The following is a 22383-nucleotide window of genomic DNA, read 5'->3' on the forward strand; positions in this document are numbered from 1 at the left end:
GAGGCCCGGGGGCTGGCTGGACAACGCGGTCTGCTGGGCGGGGGGGGGGGGGGGGGTTAGAGGAGCAACTGATGCCCTTTGCACTTTGGGTAGCAAGAGTCTGAGGTGTCTCTGAGCCCTGTGCCATGTCGGGGGGGGGGGCGGGGGGGGAAGAGGAGGAGGAGGAGGAGGTGGGAAGGGCCGGGGCCTGCAGTCGTGTTCCCGGGGTGGCAGGGCAAGTGGCTTCTTCCACAGGCTGCTTGGCCTGGGCTCCCTGCACCTGGGCCTTTGGAGGACCGGCCCTGTGCTTGCCAACGCTTCCTGCAGGGACCCAGAGCTGGGAGGTTGCATCTCTCAGCCCTGGGTCGGGCAGAGCCCCAGCGGGCCATGCCCACAACCTCTCTCAGCACCGGTCCCCCAGAAGGCTCCTTGGGGACCAGGATTCTCTTGCGGTGACTCTTTAAGGTCTGGCCCCTGGATGGAGGGGCACCAGGAGTAGAGGAGCAGGAAGGGGAAGGGGGTGGCCATGCGAGGGGACACTTTGAGGCCAAGTCCCAGCTTCAGCCTGATCCTCCTGGGAACCCCGGGGTGTACGTCACACCTCCTGGTTGTCCCGCTCTGAGACAAGGAGCCGGGCTTCGCATTCCCACAGCAGCCAGTCGTGGGCTGAGGACACCTGGGGCGTTGGGAACTCCCTGGCTTCTCCTTGGTTTAACATCTGGAGCTGCTTGTGAATCGTGCCGCCACACACACCCGAGTGCAGGTGTCTTCCGCACAGACTGCGGGCCTCGCTCTTCTGAATGCCGCTAGCTGGCCACCCACCCACGGGTGAACCTGGTCAGGGTACTTTCTCTCAGGGGCAGACTCTTTTCCGGGCGGGCTACCGGTGTCTCTGTTTGCTCCTTTCTTTCTTCCATTTCGGGAAAGTCTTCCTTGCTGGGTGTGGAAATCTCCTATGCCTTCCCTCGCCTATTCTGTCAGCTTTCAAATTCTCTTTCAGTTGCCACCCTCACAGATGGATTAGGAAACTCTTTCCGGTGCACTCATTAGTGAAATGACCTCAAGGAAGCTGGAATCCAATATCTAATCGCCGATTTTTAGCGAGTCCACACGCCAGGGTGGTCGGGGTCCAATGCAGCCCCGGCCAGGCCCAGGCCCCTTGGACCGGGCCACAGGAGGACACAGAGGAGGGTCCCGGCCCCCACGGTCGCGGTGCCGGCAGTTCTCCAAGGGCTTGGGCGTTTTCCAGAGGTAGGAGATGGAGGGGACTGATTTCTTCAGCGCCCCACAAACCACGCCACCCCACCCCACCCCACCCCACCCATGGGACACATCCCCAGAGAGAGATGCCCCATACACTCGCTCCCCTCCCCCTTGCGCTGTGCCCCAGCCCTGGCCCGGGGGAATAGGCGGCAGCCCGCCCACAGGGCGGGGGGCACAGCTGAAAGGGGTTGTGGGGGAGGGCGGCCCCTGGCTGGGGTCAAAGGGCGAGCGCCCGGTGCCGGTGCGCGCGTGCGCAGTCAGCGGCGGCGACGCGCTGGGGGTGGGCAGCGGGTAGGTGAAGGAGGCCAGGCGAGGAGACGAGGGGGGCTGGGAGGGCTCCACCTTGGCGGGTCCAGCCGTGGAGGCGCATCTTGTGTGAGTGTGAGTGAGTGTGAGTGTGTGTGTGTGGAGAGAGAGACAGCCCCCCGCCCCGGCCGCCCGGCCCGGCCCGTCACCCCCGTCCCTCGGAGCCCGCCGGACCCGGCCGGCGAACTCAACAGGCCCGGCCGGGCGCGGGGCCTGGGGCGGGAGGAGGCGGCGGGGAAGCGCAGAGACGCTGGGATCTTGAGCGGGGCAGGGGCGCCCTCCGCCGTCTAGGGCCACACCACCCTGAACGCCCCCCGGTCTCCTCTGGTCTCGGAAGCTAAGCAGGGTCGGGCCTGGTTAGTACTTGGATGGGAGAAGACCGCCTGGGAATACCGGGTGCCGTAGGCTTCTTCTTCTTCTTTTTTTTTTTTTTTTGCCTCTTGTTCTGTCCCCTTTCTGGGAGCGCGGCGGCGGCCCGGGGTGGGGGTCACCCCCACCCTCAGCGCCCGCCGTGGGGTGCCTGGCGCCCCAGCCCGCACCGTGGGGCCTCCTCTTGTCCCAAGCCGCGACACCGCCGCCACGCGGCAGCATGCGTGGCATCTGGACTGTCAGGTCTCAGACCAAAGGTCTGCTCTGTGGGAACCGACACGCTGGAGGAAACCTTGAGAGTCTGAGAGGGGAGGGAGTTCCAGAAGGAGGCCAGGATGTCATTTTGAGGGAGTATGGGACCAGAACTCGTCCCGTTGCTTTTGGGGTTCTATGGGCTCCACGTAGGAATCTTTGGTGGTGGCAGCTGATGTTGGGGGATCCGGAGTCACACCCAGACCTGCTCCACAGGCCTCCTTTTACTTTTCTCTTTGGAGTCGTTATTTTTAAAAAGTGTCTCTTACCTCTCTCATTGCATTTTCTTTTCTCTCTCTTTTCAAGCAGATGATGGGAGTACAAGTATTCAGGTGACATGTGTTGCCCGTGCCCCCCTCCCCCCTGTGTTCTTATTCATTTACCTCTCATGTTGTTCCAGCGTATTGTGGGGGCACCAATGTTAAGGTCGGGTACGTTGCCCTCTCCCAGCCTCCCCCCTCGGGTCAGAGCTTCAAGTGCGCCCATCCCCCAGTCGGTGCGCACCCACCCCATTCCTAATGGAGGTGTATGCCCCTCCCCTCCCCCCACCCGCCCGACACCCACCCGATGATGAAGGTGATTCCTCTCTGTCCACTTAGGTGTCCATCCGTTCGTACCCATTTGCTGGTGAGCGCGCTCACGGGGCGCTCGTGTGTCCATTCTTGGGATACTTGGCTTACTGGAACGGGTTCCAGCTCTGGCCAGGAGAACACGAGAGGCGCCCTCTCACCGCTGCTCCTCACAGCCCAATGGCACTCCGTGGTGTCCACGCGCCACATTTTATTAATGCACTCCTGGATGGATGGGCACTCGGGTCGCTTCCACATCTTTGCGATTGTGTGAATTGTGCCCTAACTGTCACCCTAACCCTTACCCAGCCCGTGTCCTCTGCCCCTGCCTGACGCACTCCTCCCCGGCCAGGCCCAGGCCCGTCACTGTCCCGGGCCCCCGCCTGACCGGCTCCTTCCCGCCCGGCCTGTCACCGTCCTCTGCCCCTGCCTGACATGCTCCTTCCCGCCCGTCCGGCCTCTCACCGTCCTCGGCCCCTGCCTGACCGGCTCCTCCGTCGCCTGGGCCTTCCAAGGGCTTGGTGTGGACGCTGCTTCCAGGAAGCCCTCCAGAAACCCGGCAGCAGGGTGGCCGCAGCAGTCTCCAGCAGCCGTCCCTAAGTCGCGTGCGGGGCCCCCGCTGTGCCGCGGGGACCCAGCCTGGTGTCTTCCCTGAGGCCCTGCGGCTGCCGCTCCCCGCAAGGGGAGAGTCGCGGAGGTGGGGACCGCCTCCTGATGGGGACGTACACGCAGCTCTCCACGTCGGATTCCGGGGCTCTCTGTCCTGCCCGAAGGCCCAGCTGGCCTGCGGGTCCTTAGAGTGGCAAAAACATCCGAAAGCTGAGATTGAGGGTCCGGTGGGTGTCTGCGCTTTTGTGCTGGGCACCCCAGGGAGGCCCGGGGGCTGGCTGGACAACGCGGTCTGCTGGGCGGGGGGGGGGGGGTTAGAGGAGCAACTGATGCCCTTTGCACTTTGGGTAGCAAGAGTCTGAGGTGTCTCTGAGCCCTGTGCCATGTCGGGGGGGGGGGGCGGGGGGGGAAGAGGAGGAGGAGGAGGAGGTGGGAAGGGCCGGGGCCTGCAGTCGTGTTCCCGGGGTGGCAGGGCAAGTGGCTTCTTCCACAGGCTGCTTGGCCTGGGCTCCCTGCACCTGGGCCTTTGGAGGACCGGCCCTGTGCTTGCCAACGCTTCCTGCAGGGACCCAGAGCTGGGAGGTTGCATCTCTCAGCCCTGGGTCGGGCAGAGCCCCAGCGGGCCATGCCCACAACCTCTCTCAGCACCGGTCCCCCAGAAGGCTCCTTGGGGACCAGGATTCTCTTGCGGTGACTCTTTAAGGTCTGGCCCCTGGATGGAGGGGCACCAGGAGTAGAGGAGCAGGAAGGGGAAGGGGGTGGCCATGCGAGGGGACACTTTGAGGCCAAGTCCCAGCTTCAGCCTGATCCTCCTGGGAACCCCGGGGTGTACGTCACACCTCCTGGTTGTCCCGCTCTGAGACAAGGAGCCGGGCTTCGCATTCCCACAGCAGCCAGTCGTGGGCTGAGGACACCTGGGGCGTTGGGAACTCCCTGGCTTCTCCTTGGTTTAACATCTGGAGCTGCTTGTGAATCGTGCCGCCACACACACCCGAGTGCAGGTGTCTTCCGCACAGACTGCGGGCCTCGCTCTTCTGAATGCCGCTAGCTGGCCACCCACCCACGGGAGAACCTGGTCAGGGTACTTTCTCTCAGGGGCAGACTCTTTTCCGGGCGGGCTACCGGTGTCTCTGTTTGCTCCTTTCTTTCTTCCATTTCGGGAAAGTCTTCCTTGCTGGGTGTGGAAATCTCCTATGCCTTCCCTCGCCTATTCTGTCAGCTTTCAAATTCTCTTTCAGTTGCCACCCTCACAGATGGATTAGGAAACTCTTTCCGGTGCACTCATTAGTGAAATGACCTCAAGGAAGCTGGAATCCAATATCTAATCGCCGATTTTTAGCGAGTCCACACGCCAGGGTGGTCGGGGTCCAATGCAGCCCCGGCCAGGCCCAGGCCCCTTGGACCGGGCCACAGGAGGACACAGAGGAGGGTCCCGGCCCCCACGGTCGCGGTGCCGGCAGTTCTCCAAGGGCTTGGGCGTTTTCCAGAGGTAGGAGATGGAGGGGACTGATTTCTTCAGCGCCCCACAAACCACGCCACCCCACCCCACCCCACCCCACCCATGGGACACATCCCCAGAGAGAGATGCCCCATACACTCGCTCCCCTCCCCCTTGCGCTGTGCCCCAGCCCTGGCCCGGGGGAATAGGCGGCAGCCCGCCCACAGGGCGGGGGGCACAGCTGAAAGGGGTTGTGGGGGAGGGCGGCCCCTGGCTGGGGTCAAAGGGCGAGCGCCCGGTGCCGGTGCGCGCGTGCGCAGTCAGCGGCGGCGACGCGCTGGGGGTGGGCAGCGGGTAGGTGAAGGAGGCCAGGCGAGGAGACGAGGGGGGCTGGGAGGGCTCCACCTTGGCGGGTCCAGCCGTGGAGGCGCATCTTGTGTGAGTGTGAGTGAGTGTGAGTGTGTGTGTGTGGAGAGAGAGACAGCCCCCCGCCCCGGCCGCCCGGCCCGGCCCGTCACCCCCGTCCCTCGGAGCCCGCCGGACCCGGCCGGCGAACTCAACAGGCCCGGCCGGGCGCGGGGCCTGGGGCGGGAGGAGGCGGCGGGGAAGCGCAGAGACGCTGGGATCTTGAGCGGGGCAGGGGCGCCCTCCGCCGTCTAGGGCCACACCACCCTGAACGCCCCCCGGTCTCCTCTGGTCTCGGAAGCTAAGCAGGGTCGGGCCTGGTTAGTACTTGGATGGGAGAAGACCGCCTGGGAATACCGGGTGCCGTAGGCTTCTTCTTCTTCTTTTTTTTTTTTTTTTGCCTCTTGTTCTGTCCCCTTTCTGGGAGCGCGGCGGCGGCCCGGGGTGGGGGTCACCCCCACCCTCAGCGCCCGCCGTGGGGTGCCTGGCGCCCCAGCCCGCACCGTGGGGCCTCCTCTTGTCCCAAGCCGCGACACCGCCGCCACGCGGCAGCATGCGTGGCATCTGGACTGTCAGGTCTCAGACCAAAGGTCTGCTCTGTGGGAACCGACACGCTGGAGGAAACCTTGAGAGTCTGAGAGGGGAGGGAGTTCCAGAAGGAGGCCAGGATGTCATTTTGAGGGAGTATGGGACCAGAACTCGTCCCGTTGCTTTTGGGGTTCTATGGGCTCCACGTAGGAATCTTTGGTGGTGGCAGCTGATGTTGGGGGATCCGGAGTCACACCCAGACCTGCTCCACAGGCCTCCTTTTACTTTTCTCTTTGGAGTCGTTATTTTTAAAAAGTGTCTCTTACCTCTCTCATTGCATTTTCTTTTCTCTCTCTTTTCAAGCAGATGATGGGAGTACAAGTATTCAGGTGACATGTGTTGCCCGTGCCCCCCTCCCCCCTGTGTTCTTATTCATTTACCTCTCATGTTGTTCCAGCGTATTGTGGGGGCACCAATGTTAAGGTCGGGTACGTTGCCCTCTCCCAGCCTCCCCCCTCGGGTCAGAGCTTCAAGTGCGCCCATCCCCCAGTCGGTGCGCACCCACCCCATTCCTAATGGAGGTGTATGCCCCTCCCCTCCCCCCACCCGCCCGACACCCACCCGATGATGAAGGTGATTCCTCTCTGTCCACTTAGGTGTCCATCCGTTCGTACCCATTTGCTGGTGAGCGCGCTCACGGGGCGCTCGTGTGTCCATTCTTGGGATACTTGGCTTACTGGAACGGGTTCCAGCTCTGGCCAGGAGAACACGAGAGGCGCCCTCTCACCGCTGCTCCTCACAGCCCAATGGCACTCCGTGGTGTCCACGCGCCACATTTTATTAATGCACTCCTGGATGGATGGGCACTCGGGTCGCTTCCACATCTTTGCGATTGTGTGAATTGTGCCCTAACTGTCACCCTAACCCTTACCCAGCCCGTGTCCTCTGCCCCTGCCTGACGCACTCCTCCCCGGCCAGGCCCAGGCCCGTCACTGTCCCGGGCCCCCGCCTGACCGGCTCCTTCCCGCCCGGCCTGTCACCGTCCTCTGCCCCTGCCTGACATGCTCCTTCCCGCCCGTCCGGCCTCTCACCGTCCTCGGCCCCTGCCTGACCGGCTCCTCCGTCGCCTGGGCCTTCCAAGGGCTTGGTGTGGACGCTGCTTCCAGGAAGCCCTCCAGAAACCCGGCAGCAGGGTGGCCGCAGCAGTCTCCAGCAGCCGTCCCTAAGTCGCGTGCGGGGCCCCCGCTGTGCCGCGGGGACCCAGCCTGGTGTCTTCCCTGAGGCCCTGCGGCTGCCGCTCCCCGCAAGGGGAGAGTCGCGGAGGTGGGGACCGCCTCCTGATGGGGACGTACACGCAGCTCTCCACGTCGGATTCCGGGGCTCTCTGTCCTGCCCGAAGGCCCAGCTGGCCTGCGGGTCCTTAGAGTGGCAAAAACATCCGAAAGCTGAGATTGAGGGTCCGGTGGGTGTCTGCGCTTTTGTGCTGGGCACCCCAGGGAGGCCCGGGGGCTGGCTGGACAACGCGGTCTGCTGGGCGGGGGGGGGGGGTTAGAGGAGCAACTGATGCCCTTTGCACTTTGGGTAGCAAGAGTCTGAGGTGTCTCTGAGCCCTGTGCCATGTCGGGGGGGGGGGCGGGGGGGGAAGAGGAGGAGGAGGAGGAGGTGGGAAGGGCCGGGGCCTGCAGTCGTGTTCCCGGGGTGGCAGGGCAAGTGGCTTCTTCCACAGGCTGCTTGGCCTGGGCTCCCTGCACCTGGGCCTTTGGAGGACCGGCCCTGTGCTTGCCAACGCTTCCTGCAGGGACCCAGAGCTGGGAGGTTGCATCTCTCAGCCCTGGGTCGGGCAGAGCCCCAGCGGGCCATGCCCACAACCTCTCTCAGCACCGGTCCCCCAGAAGGCTCCTTGGGGACCAGGATTCTCTTGCGGTGACTCTTTAAGGTCTGGCCCCTGGATGGAGGGGCACCAGGAGTAGAGGAGCAGGAAGGGGAAGGGGGTGGCCATGCGAGGGGACACTTTGAGGCCAAGTCCCAGCTTCAGCCTGATCCTCCTGGGAACCCCGGGGTGTACGTCACACCTCCTGGTTGTCCCGCTCTGAGACAAGGAGCCGGGCTTCGCATTCCCACAGCAGCCAGTCGTGGGCTGAGGACACCTGGGGCGTTGGGAACTCCCTGGCTTCTCCTTGGTTTAACATCTGGAGCTGCTTGTGAATCGTGCCGCCACACACACCCGAGTGCAGGTGTCTTCCGCACAGACTGCGGGCCTCGCTCTTCTGAATGCCGCTAGCTGGCCACCCACCCACGGGAGAACCTGGTCAGGGTACTTTCTCTCAGGGGCAGACTCTTTTCCGGGCGGGCTACCGGTGTCTCTGTTTGCTCCTTTCTTTCTTCCATTTCGGGAAAGTCTTCCTTGCTGGGTGTGGAAATCTCCTATGCCTTCCCTCGCCTATTCTGTCAGCTTTCAAATTCTCTTTCAGTTGCCACCCTCACAGATGGATTAGGAAACTCTTTCCGGTGCACTCATTAGTGAAATGACCTCAAGGAAGCTGGAATCCAATATCTAATCGCCGATTTTTAGCGAGTCCACACGCCAGGGTGGTCGGGGTCCAATGCAGCCCCGGCCAGGCCCAGGCCCCTTGGACCGGGCCACAGGAGGACACAGAGGAGGGTCCCGGCCCCCACGGTCGCGGTGCCGGCAGTTCTCCAAGGGCTTGGGCGTTTTCCAGAGGTAGGAGATGGAGGGGACTGATTTCTTCAGCGCCCCACAAACCACGCCACCCCACCCCACCCCACCCCACCCATGGGACACATCCCCAGAGAGAGATGCCCCATACACTCGCTCCCCTCCCCCTTGCGCTGTGCCCCAGCCCTGGCCCGGGGGAATAGGCGGCAGCCCGCCCACAGGGCGGGGGGCACAGCTGAAAGGGGTTGTGGGGGAGGGCGGCCCCTGGCTGGGGTCAAAGGGCGAGCGCCCGGTGCCGGTGCGCGCGTGCGCAGTCAGCGGCGGCGACGCGCTGGGGGTGGGCAGCGGGTAGGTGAAGGAGGCCAGGCGAGGAGACGAGGGGGGCTGGGAGGGCTCCACCTTGGCGGGTCCAGCCGTGGAGGCGCATCTTGTGTGAGTGTGAGTGAGTGTGAGTGTGTGTGTGTGGAGAGAGAGACAGCCCCCCGCCCCGGCCGCCCGGCCCGGCCCGTCACCCCCGTCCCTCGGAGCCCGCCGGACCCGGCCGGCGAACTCAACAGGCCCGGCCGGGCGCGGGGCCTGGGGCGGGAGGAGGCGGCGGGGAAGCGCAGAGACGCTGGGATCTTGAGCGGGGCAGGGGCGCCCTCCGCCGTCTAGGGCCACACCACCCTGAACGCCCCCCGGTCTCCTCTGGTCTCGGAAGCTAAGCAGGGTCGGGCCTGGTTAGTACTTGGATGGGAGAAGACCGCCTGGGAATACCGGGTGCCGTAGGCTTCTTCTTCTTCTTTTTTTTTTTTTTTTGCCTCTTGTTCTGTCCCCTTTCTGGGAGCGCGGCGGCGGCCCGGGGTGGGGGTCACCCCCACCCTCAGCGCCCGCCGTGGGGTGCCTGGCGCCCCAGCCCGCACCGTGGGGCCTCCTCTTGTCCCAAGCCGCGACACCGCCGCCACGCGGCAGCATGCGTGGCATCTGGACTGTCAGGTCTCAGACCAAAGGTCTGCTCTGTGGGAACCGACACGCTGGAGGAAACCTTGAGAGTCTGAGAGGGGAGGGAGTTCCAGAAGGAGGCCAGGATGTCATTTTGAGGGAGTATGGGACCAGAACTCGTCCCGTTGCTTTTGGGGTTCTATGGGCTCCACGTAGGAATCTTTGGTGGTGGCAGCTGATGTTGGGGGATCCGGAGTCACACCCAGACCTGCTCCACAGGCCTCCTTTTACTTTTCTCTTTGGAGTCGTTATTTTTAAAAAGTGTCTCTTACCTCTCTCATTGCATTTTCTTTTCTCTCTCTTTTCAAGCAGATGATGGGAGTACAAGTATTCAGGTGACATGTGTTGCCCGTGCCCCCCTCCCCCCTGTGTTCTTATTCATTTACCTCTCATGTTGTTCCAGCGTATTGTGGGGGCACCAATGTTAAGGTCGGGTACGTTGCCCTCTCCCAGCCTCCCCCCTCGGGTCAGAGCTTCAAGTGCGCCCATCCCCCAGTCGGTGCGCACCCACCCCATTCCTAATGGAGGTGTATGCCCCTCCCCTCCCCCCACCCGCCCGACACCCACCCGATGATGAAGGTGATTCCTCTCTGTCCACTTAGGTGTCCATCCGTTCGTACCCATTTGCTGGTGAGCGCGCTCACGGGGCGCTCGTGTGTCCATTCTTGGGATACTTGGCTTACTGGAACGGGTTCCAGCTCTGGCCAGGAGAACACGAGAGGCGCCCTCTCACCGCTGCTCCTCACAGCCCAATGGCACTCCGTGGTGTCCACGCGCCACATTTTATTAATGCACTCCTGGATGGATGGGCACTCGGGTCGCTTCCACATCTTTGCGATTGTGTGAATTGTGCCCTAACTGTCACCCTAACCCTTACCCAGCCCGTGTCCTCTGCCCCTGCCTGACGCACTCCTCCCCGGCCAGGCCCAGGCCCGTCACTGTCCCGGGCCCCCGCCTGACCGGCTCCTTCCCGCCCGGCCTGTCACCGTCCTCTGCCCCTGCCTGACATGCTCCTTCCCGCCCGTCCGGCCTCTCACCGTCCTCGGCCCCTGCCTGACCGGCTCCTCCGTCGCCTGGGCCTTCCAAGGGCTTGGTGTGGACGCTGCTTCCAGGAAGCCCTCCAGAAACCCGGCAGCAGGGTGGCCGCAGCAGTCTCCAGCAGCCGTCCCTAAGTCGCGTGCGGGGCCCCCGCTGTGCCGCGGGGACCCAGCCTGGTGTCTTCCCTGAGGCCCTGCGGCTGCCGCTCCCCGCAAGGGGAGAGTCGCGGAGGTGGGGACCGCCTCCTGATGGGGACGTACACGCAGCTCTCCACGTCGGATTCCGGGGCTCTCTGTCCTGCCCGAAGGCCCAGCTGGCCTGCGGGTCCTTAGAGTGGCAAAAACATCCGAAAGCTGAGATTGAGGGTCCGGTGGGTGTCTGCGCTTTTGTGCTGGGCACCCCAGGGAGGCCCGGGGGCTGGCTGGACAACGCGGTCTGCTGGGCGGGGGGGGGGGGGGGGGGGGTTAGAGGAGCAACTGATGCCCTTTGCACTTTGGGTAGCAAGAGTCTGAGGTGTCTCTGAGCCCTGTGCCATGTCGGGGGGGGGGCGGGGGGGGAAGAGGAGGAGGAGGAGGAGGTGGGAAGGGCCGGGGCCTGCAGTCGTGTTCCCGGGGTGGCAGGGCAAGTGGCTTCTTCCACAGGCTGCTTGGCCTGGGCTCCCTGCACCTGGGCCTTTGGAGGACCGGCCCTGTGCTTGCCAACGCTTCCTGCAGGGACCCAGAGCTGGGAGGTTGCATCTCTCAGCCCTGGGTCGGGCAGAGCCCCAGCGGGCCATGCCCACAACCTCTCTCAGCACCGGTCCCCCAGAAGGCTCCTTGGGGACCAGGATTCTCTTGCGGTGACTCTTTAAGGTCTGGCCCCTGGATGGAGGGGCACCAGGAGTAGAGGAGCAGGAAGGGGAAGGGGGTGGCCATGCGAGGGGACACTTTGAGGCCAAGTCCCAGCTTCAGCCTGATCCTCCTGGGAACCCCGGGGTGTACGTCACACCTCCTGGTTGTCCCGCTCTGAGACAAGGAGCCGGGCTTCGCATTCCCACAGCAGCCAGTCGTGGGCTGAGGACACCTGGGGCGTTGGGAACTCCCTGGCTTCTCCTTGGTTTAACATCTGGAGCTGCTTGTGAATCGTGCCGCCACACACACCCGAGTGCAGGTGTCTTCCGCACAGACTGCGGGCCTCGCTCTTCTGAATGCCGCTAGCTGGCCACCCACCCACGGGTGAACCTGGTCAGGGTACTTTCTCTCAGGGGCAGACTCTTTTCCGGGCGGGCTACCGGTGTCTCTGTTTGCTCCTTTCTTTCTTCCATTTCGGGAAAGTCTTCCTTGCTGGGTGTGGAAATCTCCTATGCCTTCCCTCGCCTATTCTGTCAGCTTTCAAATTCTCTTTCAGTTGCCACCCTCACAGATGGATTAGGAAACTCTTTCCGGTGCACTCATTAGTGAAATGACCTCAAGGAAGCTGGAATCCAATATCTAATCGCCGATTTTTAGCGAGTCCACACGCCAGGGTGGTCGGGGTCCAATGCAGCCCCGGCCAGGCCCAGGCCCCTTGGACCGGGCCACAGGAGGACACAGAGGAGGGTCCCGGCCCCCACGGTCGCGGTGCCGGCAGTTCTCCAAGGGCTTGGGCGTTTTCCAGAGGTAGGAGATGGAGGGGACTGATTTCTTCAGCGCCCCACAAACCACGCCACCCCACCCCACCCCACCCCACCCATGGGACACATCCCCAGAGAGAGATGCCCCATACACTCGCTCCCCTCCCCCTTGCGCTGTGCCCCAGCCCTGGCCCGGGGGAATAGGCGGCAGCCCGCCCACAGGGCGGGGGGCACAGCTGAAAGGGGTTGTGGGGGAGGGCGGCCCCTGGCTGGGGTCAAAGGGCGAGCGCCCGGTGCCGGTGCGCGCGTGCGCAGTCAGCGGCGGCGACGCGCTGGGGGTGGGCAGCGGGTAGGTGAAGGAGGCCAGGCGAGGAGACGAGGGGGGCTGGGAGGGCTCCACCTTGGCGGGTCCAGCCGTGGAGGCGCATCTTGTGTGAGTGTGAGTGAGTGTGAGTGTGTGTGTGTGGAGAGAGAGACAGCCCCCCGCCCCGGCCGCCCGGCCCGGCCCGTCACCCCCGTCCCTCGGAGCCCGCCGGACCCGGCCGGCGAACTCAACAGGCCCGGCCGGGCGCGGGGCCTGGGGCGGGAGGAGGCGGCGGGGAAGCGCAGAGACGCTGGGATCTTGAGCGGGGCAGGGGCGCCCTCCGCCGTCTAGGGCCACACCACCCTGAACGCCCCCCGGTCTCCTCTGGTCTCGGAAGCTAAGCAGGGTCGGGCCTGGTTAGTACTTGGATGGGAGAAGACCGCCTGGGAATACCGGGTGCCGTAGGCTTCTTCTTCTTCTTTTTTTTTTTTTTTTGCCTCTTGTTCTGTCCCCTTTCTGGGAGCGCGGCGGCGGCCCGGGGTGGGGGTCACCCCCACCCTCAGCGCCCGCCGTGGGGTGCCTGGCGCCCCAGCCCGCACCGTGGGGCCTCCTCTTGTCCCAAGCCGCGACACCGCCGCCACGCGGCAGCATGCGTGGCATCTGGACTGTCAGGTCTCAGACCAAAGGTCTGCTCTGTGGGAACCGACACGCTGGAGGAAACCTTGAGAGTCTGAGAGGGGAGGGAGTTCCAGAAGGAGGCCAGGATGTCATTTTGAGGGAGTATGGGACCAGAACTCGTCCCGTTGCTTTTGGGGTTCTATGGGCTCCACGTAGGAATCTTTGGTGGTGGCAGCTGATGTTGGGGGATCCGGAGTCACACCCAGACCTGCTCCACAGGCCTCCTTTTACTTTTCTCTTTGGAGTCGTTATTTTTAAAAAGTGTCTCTTACCTCTCTCATTGCATTTTCTTTTCTCTCTCTTTTCAAGCAGATGATGGGAGTACAAGTATTCAGGTGACATGTGTTGCCCGTGCCCCCCTCCCCCCTGTGTTCTTATTCATTTACCTCTCATGTTGTTCCAGCGTATTGTGGGGGCACCAATGTTAAGGTCGGGTACGTTGCCCTCTCCCAGCCTCCCCCCTCGGGTCAGAGCTTCAAGTGCGCCCATCCCCCAGTCGGTGCGCACCCACCCCATTCCTAATGGAGGTGTATGCCCCTCCCCTCCCCCCACCCGCCCGACACCCACCCGATGATGAAGGTGATTCCTCTCTGTCCACTTAGGTGTCCATCCGTTCGTACCCATTTGCTGGTGAGCGCGCTCACGGGGCGCTCGTGTGTCCATTCTTGGGATACTTGGCTTACTGGAACGGGTTCCAGCTCTGGCCAGGAGAACACGAGAGGCGCCCTCTCACCGCTGCTCCTCACAGCCCAATGGCACTCCGTGGTGTCCACGCGCCACATTTTATTAATGCACTCCTGGATGGATGGGCACTCGGGTCGCTTCCACATCTTTGCGATTGTGTGAATTGTGCCCTAACTGTCACCCTAACCCTTACCCAGCCCGTGTCCTCTGCCCCTGCCTGACGCACTCCTCCCCGGCCAGGCCCAGGCCCGTCACTGTCCCGGGCCCCCGCCTGACCGGCTCCTTCCCGCCCGGCCTGTCACCGTCCTCTGCCCCTGCCTGACATGCTCCTTCCCGCCCGTCCGGCCTCTCACCGTCCTCGGCCCCTGCCTGACCGGCTCCTCCGTCGCCTGGGCCTTCCAAGGGCTTGGTGTGGACGCTGCTTCCAGGAAGCCCTCCAGAAACCCGGCAGCAGGGTGGCCGCAGCAGTCTCCAGCAGCCGTCCCTAAGTCGCGTGCGGGGCCCCCGCTGTGCCGCGGGGACCCAGCCTGGTGTCTTCCCTGAGGCCCTGCGGCTGCCGCTCCCCGCAAGGGGAGAGTCGCGGAGGTGGGGACCGCCTCCTGATGGGGACGTACACGCAGCTCTCCACGTCGGATTCCGGGGCTCTCTGTCCTGCCCGAAGGCCCAGCTGGCCTGCGGGTCCTTAGAGTGGCAAAAACATCCGAAAGCTGAGATTGAGGGTCCGGTGGGTGTCTGCGCTTTTGTGCTGGGCACCCCAGGGAGGCCCGGGGGCTGGCTGGACAACGCGGTCTGCTGGGCGGGGGGGGGGGGTTAGAGGAGCAACTGATGCCCTTTGCACTTTGGGTAGCAAGAGTCTGAGGTGTCTCTGAGCCCTGTGCCATGTCGGGGGGGGGCGGGGGGGGGAAGAGGAGGAGGAGGAGGAGGTGGGAAGGGCCGGGGCCTGCAGCCGTGTTCCCGGGGTGGCAGGGCAAGTGGCTTCTTCCACAGGCTGCTTGGCCTGGGCTCCCTGCACCTGGGCCTTTGGAGGACCGGCCCTGTGCTTGCCAACGCTTCCTGCAGGGACCCAGAGCTGGGAGGTTGCATCTCTCAGCCCTGGGTCGGGCAGAGCCCCAGCGGGCCATGCCCACAACCTCTCTCAGCACCGGTCCCCCAGAAGGCTCCTTGGGGACCAGGATTCTCTTGCGGTGACTCTTTAAGGTCTGGCCCCTGGATGGAGGGGCACCAGGAGTAGAGGAGCAGGAAGGGGAAGGGGGTGGCCATGCGAGGGGACACTTTGAGGCCAAGTCCCAGCTTCAGCCTGATCCTCCTGGGAACCCCGGGGTGTACGTCACACCTCCTGGTTGTCCCGCTCTGAGACAAGGAGCCGGGCTTCGCATTCCCACAGCAGCCAGTCGTGGGCTGAGGACACCTGGGGCGTTGGGAACTCCCTGGCTTCTCCTTGGTTTAACATCTGGAGCTGCTTGTGAATCGTGCCGCCACACACACCCGAGTGCAGGTGTCTTCCGCACAGACTGCGGGCCTCGCTCTTCTGAATGCCGCTAGCTGGCCACCCACCCACGGGAGAACCTGGTCAGGGTACTTTCTCTCAGGGGCAGACTCTTTTCCGGGCGGGCTACCGGTGTCTCTGTTTGCTCCTTTCTTTCTTCCATTTCGGGAAAGTCTTCCTTGCTGGGTGTGGAAATCTCCTATGCCTTCCCTCGCCTATTCTGTCAGCTTTCAAATTCTCTTTCAGTTGCCACCCTCACAGATGGATTAGGAAACTCTTTCCGGTGCACTCATTAGTGAAATGACCTCAAGGAAGCTGGAATCCAATATCTAATCGCCGATTTTTAGCGAGTCCACACGCCAGGGTGGTCGGGGTCCAATGCAGCCCCGGCCAGGCCCAGGCCCCTTGGACCGGGCCACAGGAGGACACAGAGGAGGGTCCCGGCCCCCACGGTCGCGGTGCCGGCAGTTCTCCAAGGGCTTGGGCGTTTTCCAGAGGTAGGAGATGGAGGGGACTGATTTCTTCAGCGCCCCACAAACCACGCCACCCCACCCCACCCCACCCCACCCATGGGACACATCCCCAGAGAGAGATGCCCCATACACTCGCTCCCCTCCCCCTTGCGCTGTGCCCCAGCCCTGGCCCGGGGGAATAGGCGGCAGCCCGCCCACAGGGCGGGGGGCACAGCTGAAAGGGGTTGTGGGGGAGGGCGGCCCCTGGCTGGGGTCAAAGGGCGAGCGCCCGGTGCCGGTGCGCGCGTGCGCAGTCAGCGGCGGCGACGCGCTGGGGGTGGGCAGCGGGTAGGTGAAGGAGGCCAGGCGAGGAGACGAGGGGGGCTGGGAGGGCTCCACCTTGGCGGGTCCAGCCGTGGAGGCGCATCTTGTGTGAGTGTGAGTGAGTGTGAGTGTGTGTGTGTGGAGAGAGAGACAGCCCCCCGCCCCGGCCGCCCGGCCCGGCCCGTCACCCCCGTCCCTCGGAGCCCGCCGGACCCGGCCGGCGAACTCAACAGGCCCGGCCGGGCGCGGGGCCTGGGGCGGGAGGAGGCGGCGGGGAAGCGCAGAGACGCTGGGATCTTGAGCGGGGCAGGGGCGCCCTCCGCCGTCTAGGGCCACACCACCCTGAACGCCCCCCGGTCTCCTCTGGTCTCGGAAGCTAAGCAGGGTCGGGCCTGGTTAGTACTTGGATGGGAGAAGACCGCCTGGGAATACCGGGTGCCGTAGGCTTCTTCTTCTTCTTTTTTTTTTTTTTTTGCCTCTTGTTCTGTCCCCTTTCTGGGAGCGCGGCGGCGGCCCGGGGTGGGGGTCACCCCCACCCTCAGCGCCCGCCGTGGGGTGCCTGGCGCCCCAGCCCGCACCGTGGGGCCTCCTCTTGTCCCAAGCCGCGACACCGCCGCCACGCGGCAGCATGCGTGGCATCTGGACTGTCAGGTCTCAGACCAAAGGTCTGCTCTGTGGGAACCGACACGCTGGAGGAAACCTTGAGAGTCTGAGAGGGGAGGGAGTTCCAGAAGGAGGCCAGGATGTCATTTTGAGGGAGTATGGGACCAGAACTCGTCCCGTTGCTTTTGGGGTTCTATGGGCTCCACGTAGGAATCTTTGGTGGTGGCAGCTGATGTTGGGGGATCCGGAGTCACACCCAGACCTGCTCCACAGGCCTCCTTTTACTTTTCTCTTTGGAGTCGTTATTTTTAAAAAGTGTCTCTTACCTCTCTCATTGCATTTTCTTTTCTCTCTCTTTTCAAGCAGATGATGGGAGTACAAGTATTCAGGTGACATGTGTTGCCCGTGCCCCCCTCCCCCCTGTGTTCTTATTCATTTACCTCTCATGTTGTTCCAGCGTATTGTGGGGGCACCAATGTTAAGGTCGGGTACGTTGCCCTCTCCCAGCCTCCCCCCTCGGGTCAGAGCTTCAAGTGCGCCCATCCCCCAGTCGGTGCGCACCCACCCCATTCCTAATGGAGGTGTATGCCCCTCCCCTCCCCCCACCCGCCCGACACCCACCCGATGATGAAGGTGATTCCTCTCTGTCCACTTAGGTGTCCATCCGTTCGTACCCATTTGCTGGTGAGCGCGCTCACGGGGCGCTCGTGTGTCCATTCTTGGGATACTTGGCTTACTGGAACGGGTTCCAGCTCTGGCCAGGAGAACACGAGAGGCGCCCTCTCACCGCTGCTCCTCACAGCCCAATGGCACTCCGTGGTGTCCACGCGCCACATTTTATTAATGCACTCCTGGATGGATGGGCACTCGGGTCGCTTCCACATCTTTGCGATTGTGTGAATTGTGCCCTAACTGTCACCCTAACCCTTACCCAGCCCGTGTCCTCTGCCCCTGCCTGACGCACTCCTCCCCGGCCAGGCCCAGGCCCGTCACTGTCCCGGGCCCCCGCCTGACCGGCTCCTTCCCGCCCGGCCTGTCACCGTCCTCTGCCCCTGCCTGACATGCTCCTTCCCGCCCGTCCGGCCTCTCACCGTCCTCGGCCCCTGCCTGACCGGCTCCTCCGTCGCCTGGGCCTTCCAAGGGCTTGGTGTGGACGCTGCTTCCAGGAAGCCCTCCAGAAACCCGGCAGCAGGGTGGCCGCAGCAGTCTCCAGCAGCCGTCCCTAAGTCGCGTGCGGGGCCCCCGCTGTGCCGCGGGGACCCAGCCTGGTGTCTTCCCTGAGGCCCTGCGGCTGCCGCTCCCCGCAAGGGGAGAGTCGCGGAGGTGGGGACCGCCTCCTGATGGGGACGTACACGCAGCTCTCCACGTCGGATTCCGGGGCTCTCTGTCCTGCCCGAAGGCCCAGCTGGCCTGCGGGTCCTTAGAGTGGCAAAAACATCCGAAAGCTGAGATTGAGGGTCCGGTGGGTGTCTGCGCTTTTGTGCTGGGCACCCCAGGGAGGCCCGGGGGCTGGCTGGACAACGCGGTCTGCTGGGCGGGGGGGGGGGGGGGGGGTTAGAGGAGCAACTGATGCCCTTTGCACTTTGGGTAGCAAGAGTCTGAGGTGTCTCTGAGCCCTGTGCCATGTCGGGGGGGGGGCGGGGGGGGAAGAGGAGGAGGAGGAGGAGGTGGGAAGGGCCGGGGCCTGCAGTCGTGTTCCCGGGGTGGCAGGGCAAGTGGCTTCTTCCACAGGCTGCTTGGCCTGGGCTCCCTGCACCTGGGCCTTTGGAGGACCGGCCCTGTGCTTGCCAACGCTTCCTGCAGGGACCCAGAGCTGGGAGGTTGCATCTCTCAGCCCTGGGTCGGGCAGAGCCCCAGCGGGCCATGCCCACAACCTCTCTCAGCACCGGTCCCCCAGAAGGCTCCTTGGGGACCAGGATTCTCTTGCGGTGACTCTTTAAGGTCTGGCCCCTGGATGGAGGGGCACCAGGAGTAGAGGAGCAGGAAGGGGAAGGGGGTGGCCATGCGAGGGGACACTTTGAGGCCAAGTCCCAGCTTCAGCCTGATCCTCCTGGGAACCCCGGGGTGTACGTCACACCTCCTGGTTGTCCCGCTCTGAGACAAGGAGCCGGGCTTCGCATTCCCACAGCAGCCAGTCGTGGGCTGAGGACACCTGGGGCGTTGGGAACTCCCTGGCTTCTCCTTGGTTTAACATCTGGAGCTGCTTGTGAATCGTGCCGCCACACACACCCGAGTGCAGGTGTCTTCCGCACAGACTGCGGGCCTCGCTCTTCTGAATGCCGCTAGCTGGCCACCCACCCACGGGTGAACCTGGTCAGGGTACTTTCTCTCAGGGGCAGACTCTTTTCCGGGCGGGCTACCGGTGTCTCTGTTTGCTCCTTTCTTTCTTCCATTTCGGGAAAGTCTTCCTTGCTGGGTGTGGAAATCTCCTATGCCTTCCCTCGCCTATTCTGTCAGCTTTCAAATTCTCTTTCAGTTGCCACCCTCACAGATGGATTAGGAAACTCTTTCCGGTGCACTCATTAGTGAAATGACCTCAAGGAAGCTGGAATCCAATATCTAATCGCCGATTTTTAGCGAGTCCACACGCCAGGGTGGTCGGGGTCCAATGCAGCCCCGGCCAGGCCCAGGCCCCTTGGACCGGGCCACAGGAGGACACAGAGGAGGGTCCCGGCCCCCACGGTCGCGGTGCCGGCAGTTCTCCAAGGGCTTGGGCGTTTTCCAGAGGTAGGAGATGGAGGGGACTGATTTCTTCAGCGCCCCACAAACCACGCCACCCCACCCCACCCCACCCCACCCATGGGACACATCCCCAGAGAGAGATGCCCCATACACTCGCTCCCCTCCCCCTTGCGCTGTGCCCCAGCCCTGGCCCGGGGGAATAGGCGGCAGCCCGCCCACAGGGCGGGGGGCACAGCTGAAAGGGGTTGTGGGGGAGGGCGGCCCCTGGCTGGGGTCAAAGGGCGAGCGCCCGGTGCCGGTGCGCGCGTGCGCAGTCAGCGGCGGCGACGCGCTGGGGGTGGGCAGCGGGTAGGTGAAGGAGGCCAGGCGAGGAGACGAGGGGGGCTGGGAGGGCTCCACCTTGGCGGGTCCAGCCGTGGAGGCGCATCTTGTGTGAGTGTGAGTGAGTGTGAGTGTGTGTGTGTGGAGAGAGAGACAGCCCCCCGCCCCGGCCGCCCGGCCCGGCCCGTCACCCCCGTCCCTCGGAGCCCGCCGGACCCGGCCGGCGAACTCAACAGGCCCGGCCGGGCGCGGGGCCTGGGGCGGGAGGAGGCGGCGGGGAAGCGCAGAGACGCTGGGATCTTGAGCGGGGCAGGGGCGCCCTCCGCCGTCTAGGGCCACACCACCCTGAACGCCCCCCGGTCTCCTCTGGTCTCGGAAGCTAAGCAGGGTCGGGCCTGGTTAGTACTTGGATGGGAGAAGACCGCCTGGGAATACCGGGTGCCGTAGGCTTCTTCTTCTTCTTTTTTTTTTTTTTTTGCCTCTTGTTCTGTCCCCTTTCTGGGAGCGCGGCGGCGGCCCGGGGTGGGGGTCACCCCCACCCTCAGCGCCCGCCGTGGGGTGCCTGGCGCCCCAGCCCGCACCGTGGGGCCTCCTCTTGTCCCAAGCCGCGACACCGCCGCCACGCGGCAGCATGCGTGGCATCTGGACTGTCAGGTCTCAGACCAAAGGTCTGCTCTGTGGGAACCGACACGCTGGAGGAAACCTTGAGAGTCTGAGAGGGGAGGGAGTTCCAGAAGGAGGCCAGGATGTCATTTTGAGGGAGTATGGGACCAGAACTCGTCCCGTTGCTTTTGGGGTTCTATGGGCTCCACGTAGGAATCTTTGGTGGTGGCAGCTGATGTTGGGGGATCCGGAGTCACACCCAGACCTGCTCCACAGGCCTCCTTTTACTTTTCTCTTTGGAGTCGTTATTTTTAAAAAGTGTCTCTTACCTCTCTCATTGCATTTTCTTTTCTCTCTCTTTTCAAGCAGATGATGGGAGTACAAGTATTCAGGTGACATGTGTTGCCCGTGCCCCCCTCCCCCCTGTGTTCTTATTCATTTACCTCTCATGTTGTTCCAGCGTATTGTGGGGGCACCAATGTTAAGGTCGGGTACGTTGCCCTCTCCCAGCCTCCCCCCTCGGGTCAGAGCTTCAAGTGCGCCCATCCCCCAGTCGGTGCGCACCCACCCCATTCCTAATGGAGGTGTATGCCCCTCCCCTCCCCCCACCCGCCCGACACCCACCCGATGATGAAGGTGATTCCTCTCTGTCCACTTAGGTGTCCATCCGTTCGTACCCATTTGCTGGTGAGCGCGCTCACGGGGCGCTCGTGTGTCCATTCTTGGGATACTTGGCTTACTGGAACGGGTTCCAGCTCTGGCCAGGAGAACACGAGAGGCGCCCTCTCACCGCTGCTCCTCACAGCCCAATGGCACTCCGTGGTGTCCACGCGCCACATTTTATTAATGCACTCCTGGATGGATGGGCACTCGGGTCGCTTCCACATCTTTGCGATTGTGTGAATTGTGCCCTAACTGTCACCCTAACCCTTACCCAGCCCGTGTCCTCTGCCCCTGCCTGACGCACTCCTCCCCGGCCAGGCCCAGGCCCGTCACTGTCCCGGGCCCCCGCCTGACCGGCTCCTTCCCGCCCGGCCTGTCACCGTCCTCTGCCCCTGCCTGACATGCTCCTTCCCGCCCGTCCGGCCTCTCACCGTCCTCGGCCCCTGCCTGACCGGCTCCTCCGTCGCCTGGGCCTTCCAAGGGCTTGGTGTGGACGCTGCTTCCAGGAAGCCCTCCAGAAACCCGGCAGCAGGGTGGCCGCAGCAGTCTCCAGCAGCCGTCCCTAAGTCGCGTGCGGGGCCCCCGCTGTGCCGCGGGGACCCAGCCTGGTGTCTTCCCTGAGGCCCTGCGGCTGCCGCTCCCCGCAAGGGGAGAGTCGCGGAGGTGGGGACCGCCTCCTGATGGGGACGTACACGCAGCTCTCCACGTCGGATTCCGGGGCTCTCTGTCCTGCCCGAAGGCCCAGCTGGCCTGCGGGTCCTTAGAGTGGCAAAAACATCCGAAAGCTGAGATTGAGGGTCCGGTGGGTGTCTGCGCTTTTGTGCTGGGCACCCCAGGGAGGCCCGGGGGCTGGCTGGACAACGCGGTCTGCTGGGCGGGGGGGGGGGGTTAGAGGAGCAACTGATGCCCTTTGCACTTTGGGTAGCAAGAGTCTGAGGTGTCTCTGAGCCCTGTGCCATGTCGGGGGGGGGGGCGGGGGGGGAAGAGGAGGAGGAGGAGGAGGTGGGAAGGGCCGGGGCCTGCAGTCGTGTTCCCGGGGTGGCAGGGCAAGTGGCTTCTTCCACAGGCTGCTTGGCCTGGGCTCCCTGCACCTGGGCCTTTGGAGGACCGGCCCTGTGCTTGCCAACGCTTCCTGCAGGGACCCAGAGCTGGGAGGTTGCATCTCTCAGCCCTGGGTCGGGCAGAGCCCCAGCGGGCCATGCCCACAACCTCTCTCAGCACCGGTCCCCCAGAAGGCTCCTTGGGGACCAGGATTCTCTTGCGGTGACTCTTTAAGGTCTGGCCCCTGGATGGAGGGGCACCAGGAGTAGAGGAGCAGGAAGGGGAAGGGGGTGGCCATGCGAGGGGACACTTTGAGGCCAAGTCCCAGCTTCAGCCTGATCCTCCTGGGAACCCCGGGGTGTACGTCACACCTCCTGGTTGTCCCGCTCTGAGACAAGGAGCCGGGCTTCGCATTCCCACAGCAGCCAGTCGTGGGCTGAGGACACCTGGGGCGTTGGGAACTCCCTGGCTTCTCCTTGGTTTAACATCTGGAGCTGCTTGTGAATCGTGCCGCCACACACACCCGAGTGCAGGTGT

At 64.0% G+C, this 22383-nt stretch overlaps 6 pseudogenes; all 6 read left to right on the forward strand.

Annotated features, from left to right (window-relative positions):
- Window positions 1–1833: 1833 nt before the first annotated feature.
- On the forward strand, window positions 1834–1956 carry LOC142869256 (uncharacterized; annotated as a pseudogene).
- A 3483-nt stretch (window positions 1957–5439) lies between these two features.
- On the forward strand, window positions 5440–5562 carry LOC142869267 (uncharacterized; annotated as a pseudogene).
- Window positions 5563–9043: 3481 nt separating this feature from the next.
- LOC142869272 (uncharacterized) lies at window positions 9044–9166 on the forward strand (annotated as a pseudogene).
- Window positions 9167–12654: 3488 nt separating this feature from the next.
- On the forward strand, window positions 12655–12777 carry LOC142869273 (uncharacterized; annotated as a pseudogene).
- Window positions 12778–16257: 3480 nt separating this feature from the next.
- Window positions 16258–16380, forward strand: LOC142869274 (uncharacterized; annotated as a pseudogene).
- Window positions 16381–19866: 3486 nt separating this feature from the next.
- LOC142869257 (uncharacterized) lies at window positions 19867–19989 on the forward strand (annotated as a pseudogene).
- The last annotated feature ends 2394 nt before the right edge of the window (window positions 19990–22383 follow it).

The sequence above is a fragment of the Microcebus murinus genome, unplaced genomic scaffold, assembly GCF_040939455.1.
Source record: "Microcebus murinus isolate Inina unplaced genomic scaffold, M.murinus_Inina_mat1.0 scaf066_hap2_Mmur4.0, whole genome shotgun sequence".
NCBI lineage: Eukaryota > Metazoa > Chordata > Mammalia > Primates > Cheirogaleidae > Microcebus > Microcebus murinus.